The 5930-nt window shown below is 39.9% G+C and overlaps 1 non-coding gene across 1 annotated transcript; it reads left to right on the top strand.

Annotated features, from left to right (window-relative positions):
• TRNAK-UUU lies at window positions 1-75 on the top strand. Its single transcript has one exon. It is a non-coding gene; the product is annotated as a tRNA-Lys (tRNA).

The following is a 5930-nucleotide window of genomic DNA, read 5'->3' as shown; positions in this document are numbered from 1 at the left end:
GCCTGGATAGCTTAGCTGGTAGAGCATCAGACTTTTAATCTGAGGGCTCAGGCTGTTCAAGTCCCTGTCCAGGCATCAAACAAGAAAATCAAAACAAAATTTCTTTTAAAAAAGGAGAAAAACTAACTCAGTTTTCTTTTAAACTGAAAATTCTGAGATGACTGCTTCATCTCAATGCTGTTTACCAGACCAAGGTTAAATCTGTATGTACAGAGAACCAAGAAACAGACCCGCACATGTATGGTCATTGAATGGATAACAAAATTGACACTGCCCTGCAGTGAGGAAATAATAGACTTTTCAGTAAGTGGTTCTGGGTGAATTGGATAGTCACCTTTAAAAGAAAAAAAAAAAAAGACTCCTGCTTCCTATCTCACAACAAATGCAAAAATCAATGCCAAATGCATTATAGATTTTTAAATTAAAAAAAAATACTAGGACATTTCAAAACAAGAACACAGAGAACTATCTTCTTAACTTTGGGAAAAGTAAACAGACACGGAAAGCACTAAACTTAGAGTTTAAAGAGTAATATATCGAGCAGGGTTAAAATTGACAATATCTCTTCATCAAACAAGTCATGGACTGGAAGAAGATATTTTAATTCCTCTATTCATCAAAAGGCTTGTAGTTGGAATATATAAATAATCCTAGAATCAATAGGGATTTCCTCAATGGCTCAGAAGGTAAAGAATCCGCCTGCAATGCAGGGGACACAGGAAATGTGAGTTGGATCACTGGGTCGGGAAGATCCCCTGGAGGAGGAAATGGCAACCCACTCCAGTATTCTTGCCTGGAGAATCCCTTGGACAGAGGAGCCTGGTGGTATACTGTCCAGGGGACGGCAAAGAATCAGACACAAGTGAGCATCTAAGAGCACACACATGCTTCAGAATCAATAAGATGATAAACAATCCAAGACTTCAGCTTTCAACCAAGGTGGAGTAAAAAGATACAAAATATATGAAACAAACAAGGTGAGCACTGCAATCATCCTGGTTTACCACTTTACTTTCTAGGCCACAGCACAGGGCAGTCCTCTCTGAGTTGAGGAGATGGATCTGGAAGTTGGCTTAAAACTCAACATTCAGAAAACTCAGATCATGGCATCTGGTCCCATCACTTCATGGGAAATAGATGGGGAAACAGTGGAAACAATGTCAGACTTTATTTTTGGGGGCTCCAAAATCACAGCAGATGGTGATTGCAGCCATGAAATTAAGATGCTTACTCTTTGGAAGGAAAGTTATGACCAACCTAGATAGCATATTCAAAAGCAGAGACATTACTTTGACGACTAAGGTCCGTCTAGTCAAGGTTATGGTTTTTCCTGTGGCCATGTATGGATGTGAGAGTTGGACTGTGAAGTAAGCTGAGCACCAAAGAATTGATGCTTTTGAACTGCGGTGTTGGAGAAGACTCTTGAGAGTCCCTTGGACTGCAAAGAGATCCAGCCAGTCCATTCTAAAGGAGATCAGTCCTGGGTGTTCTTTGGAAGGACTGATGCTGAAGCTGAAACTCCAGTACTTTGGCCACCTCATGTGAAGAGCTGACTCATTGGAAAAGACCCTGATGCTGGGAGGGATTGGGGGCAGGAGGAGAAGGGGACGACAGAGGATGAGATGGCTGGATGACATCACCGACTCAATGGACATGAGTTTGAGTGAACTCCGAGAGTTGGTGATGGACAGGGAGGCCTGGCGTGCTGCGATTCATGGGGTCACAAAGAGTTGGACACGACTGACTGAACTGAACTGAACTGAACTGAACTTCGGTTTGAAGCCACAGGACACTAGACCAGATAGGAAAGAGCTACACAGAGAGAGCACTCAAGATCCCCAATCGGGGTGTCCCGAAACATCTCCAGATGAATATGGATTCGCAGATGCAGGTGAAGAAACCACTTGGCACTAGGGCCAGAGTTACCGGAAGGGACTGTAGGGAACAATCGCCAGGGAACCGTCCAGGTTGAAACAGTTCCTATTCTCCCAGCCAGAGTCAAAAACATCATAATTCACAAAGTACTATAGGATTTTTGTCTCAAGCGTGGGGCAAAATTATCTCTAGACTAAATGCTGCTGTGACTCTGCCTAAGAAAACTTGATAGCAAGATCCCATAGGTTCAAATGGCTTGCAAGAAACTTACTACTGCTGCTGCTGCTAAGTCTCTTTAGTCGTGTCCGACTCAGTGCAACCCCATAAATGGCAGCCCACCAGGCTCCCCCTGGGATTCTCTAGGCAAGAACACTGGAGTGGGTTGCCATTTCCTTCTCTAGTGCATGAAAGTGAAAAGTGAAAGTGAAGTCGCTCAGTCGTGTCCGACTCCTAGCAACCCCATGGACTGCAGCCTTCCAGGCTCCTCCGTCCGTGGGATTTGCCAGGCAAGAGTACTGGAGTGGGGTGCCATTGCCTTCTCCTGGCATATTCATAGGAAAGCAAAAATATCTAACACCAACTCTTTTTCTACAGTTGTGCCCACAGTTTTCTCCATTTACAACTTGTCCCACTATTTAATATACTTTTAATCTGCTAAAAATATTAACTGACTGCTCTCCTAAATCTAAAGATAATATCATTTTAGTATAAACATATATCACATATTTTTGTAAAATTTGTCAAAATATGATTAGTGTGCCTTAAGTGCATGCTTCTTTCACTGTTTATAACATCTGATTAGATAATCAAAAATTCTGGATTTGACCTTGACCAGAAATTATAAAGAAGCAGGTAAACATGACTCACAAATGAGGAGAAAACTCAGCTGAAGCCAACCCAGTAGTGATGTAGATGGTAAAATTATTTGACAATCATATAATAGGTGTTACAGCTGTATATCATATGTTCAGTAAGCTAGAGCAATGATTTAACATGTTATGTTCAGACATGGAAGATATTAAAAAGACCTAAATCAAACTTCTATAGATGAAAATTATAATGACTGAGAGGAAAAACATACTACATGCAATTAATAGCAGATAAGACATCACAGAAGAAAGTTTTAGTGAATTTAGACATAGAGGAAGAAAAAAAAGATTGAAAAAAATGCACAAAGCATCAGTGAAAATGTGACCAGCTCAAAGAATCTATATGCACATAATTGGAGTCTTCAAAGTGGGAAGCACAGAATATTTGAAAAGATCATGGCCAAAAATTATCCAAATTTGTTGCAACTGTAAATTTGTAGATTCAAGACATAGCATCACTGAGAGAAATTAAAGAAGACCTAAGTAAGATATATGCAGGTCAGGAAGCAACAGTTAGAACTGGACATGGAACAACAGACTGGTTCCAAATAGGAAAAGGAGTACGTCAAGGCTGTATATTGTCACTCTGCTTATTTAACTTATATGCAGAGTACATCATGAGAAACCCTGGGCTGAAAGAAGCACAAGCTGGAATCAAGATTGCCGGGAGAAATATCAATAACCCCAGATATGCAGATGACACCACCCTTATGGTGGAAAGTGAAGAGGAACTAAAGAGCCTGTTGATGAAAGTGAATGAGGAGAGTGAAAAAGTTGGCTTAAAGCTCAACATTCAGAAAACTAAGATCATTGCATCTGGTCCCATTACTTCATAGCAAATAGATGGGGAAACAGTGGCAGAATTTATTTTTCTGGGCTCCAAAATCACTGCAAATGGTGATTGCAGCTATGAAATTAAAAGACGCTTACTCCTTGGAAGGAAAGTGATGACCAACCTAGATAGCATATTAAAAAGCAGAGATATTACTTTGCCAACAAAGGTCCATCCAGTCAAGGCTATGGTTTTCCCAGTGGTCATGTATGGATGTGAGAGTTGGACTATAAGGAAAAGCTGAGCGCAGAAGAATTGATGCTTTTGAACTGTGGTGTTGGAGAAGACTCTTGAGAGTCCCTTGGACTGCAAGGAGATCCAACCAGTCCATTCTAAAGGAGATCAGTCCTGGGTGTTCTTTGGAAGGACTGATGCTGAAGCTGAAACTCCAGTACTTTGGCCACCTCATGGAAAGAGTTGACTCATTGGAAAAGACTCTGATGCTGGGAGGGATTGGGGGCAGGAGGAAAAGGGGACAACAGAAGATGAGATAGCTGGACGGCATCACCGACTCAATGGACATGAGTTTGAGTGAACTCCGGGAGTTGGTGATGGACAGGGAGGCCTGGAGTGCTGCGATTCATGGGGTTGCAAAGAGTCGGACACGACTGAGAGACTGACCTGAACTGACTGAATTGAAGTAAGATATGCTTATTTCATGAATAGAAAGTCAATATTGTTAAGTTGTCAGTTTTCTCCCAGAATAATCTGTAAATTCCAATCACTACCTCAGCAAGCATTTTTTCCAGAATTGATAAGCTGATTCTGAAAATCATATGGAAATGCAAAGGACCTAAGTAGCTACAACTTTGGAAAGGAACAGAGTTATAGAACTTACGGTACTTGACTTCAAGACATAGGAACCCACCTTAATAAAGACAGTGTAGTACTATCTTTGATACTACTGGCATCAAGATAGAGACGTGTGAAAAAATTGAAACTAGAGTTACCATATGATCCAGTAATCCCACTCTTAGACATGCATGTAGAAATGATGAAAACTCTTAATTCAAAAAGATACATGTACCCCAGTATTCATAGCAGCACCTTTACAATGGCCAAGGCATGGAAGCAACCTAAATGTCCATCGACAGATGAATGGATAAAGATCTGTTACACACACAGACACACACACATACACAGACACACACACAGTGGAATATTACTCAACCACAAAAAGAATGAACCAATGCCATTTGCACCAACATGGATGGACTAGGGAATTATCATACAGTGAATTATATGAGACAAATATTCTATGATATCGCTTATATATGGAATCTAAAAAAATGATACAAATGAACTTATATACAAAACACAAATAGACTCACAGACATAGAAAACAAACTTATAGTTACCAATCGGGAAGTTGGGGTAAAGGATAAATTAGGAGTTTGGGATTAGCAGATACAAATTACTATATATAAAATAAGCAACAAGGTTATAGCACAGGGAACTATATTCCATATCTTACAATAAACTATAATGGAAAAGAAAAGAAAAAAGATATGCAGATGGATTAATGGAACAGAAAACAGTCCAGAAATAGACTCACACATATATGGTCAATTGATTTTTGACACGTGCACAGGCAATTCAAAGAAGAAAGAATAGCCTTTCAATAATTGACGCTAAAGCAATTGGATACAAAAATGCAAGAACAACAACAACAAATTCAAACCATACCTTGCAGCATATGTGCAGATATACCTCACAATAGATTATAAATAATAGAAGTAGACTCTGATAAAAAGGAAATTTCTGGAAAAAGCAGAAAGATTTTCTCTTCTGGAGAAAATCTATGTGACTGAATTATGCAAAGATGCCCAAAGTATGATCCAAAAAGGAAAAAAAAATGATAAATTGGTCTTTTATCAAAATTAAGAATCTCTGCTCTTTGAGAGACACCATTGAGAGAACGAAAAGACAAGCCACAAAGCTGGGGGAGGAAATATTTGCAAAATCCACATATTTGATAAAGGCCTTGTCTCCAAAATAAAGTGATACAAAACTTAATAATAAGAAATAGACAGCCTAATTAAAACATGGGCAAAAGATTTGTATGTATGTATACGTACTTAACAAGAAAAGACTCACAGATGGCAAATAAGCCATATCAGAAGATGTACTCAGCATCGTTAGGCATTCCGTTCAGTTCAGTTCAGTCGCTCAATCGTGTCCGACTCTTTGCGACCCCATGAATTGCAGCACGCCAGGCCTCCCTGTCCATCACCAACTCCCAGAGTTCACTCATTAGGGAAACGCAAACTAATATCACAATTAGATACCACTACACACCTATTGTACTCAGTCACTGAGTCATGTCTGGCGCTTTGAAGCCCCATGGACACACA

This window comes from Capra hircus, chromosome 17, assembly GCF_001704415.2.
Source record: "Capra hircus breed San Clemente chromosome 17, ASM170441v1, whole genome shotgun sequence".
NCBI classification, from domain to species: Eukaryota; Metazoa; Chordata; class Mammalia; order Artiodactyla; family Bovidae; genus Capra; species Capra hircus.
This window is presented reverse-complemented; position numbering and strand designations above follow the sequence as displayed.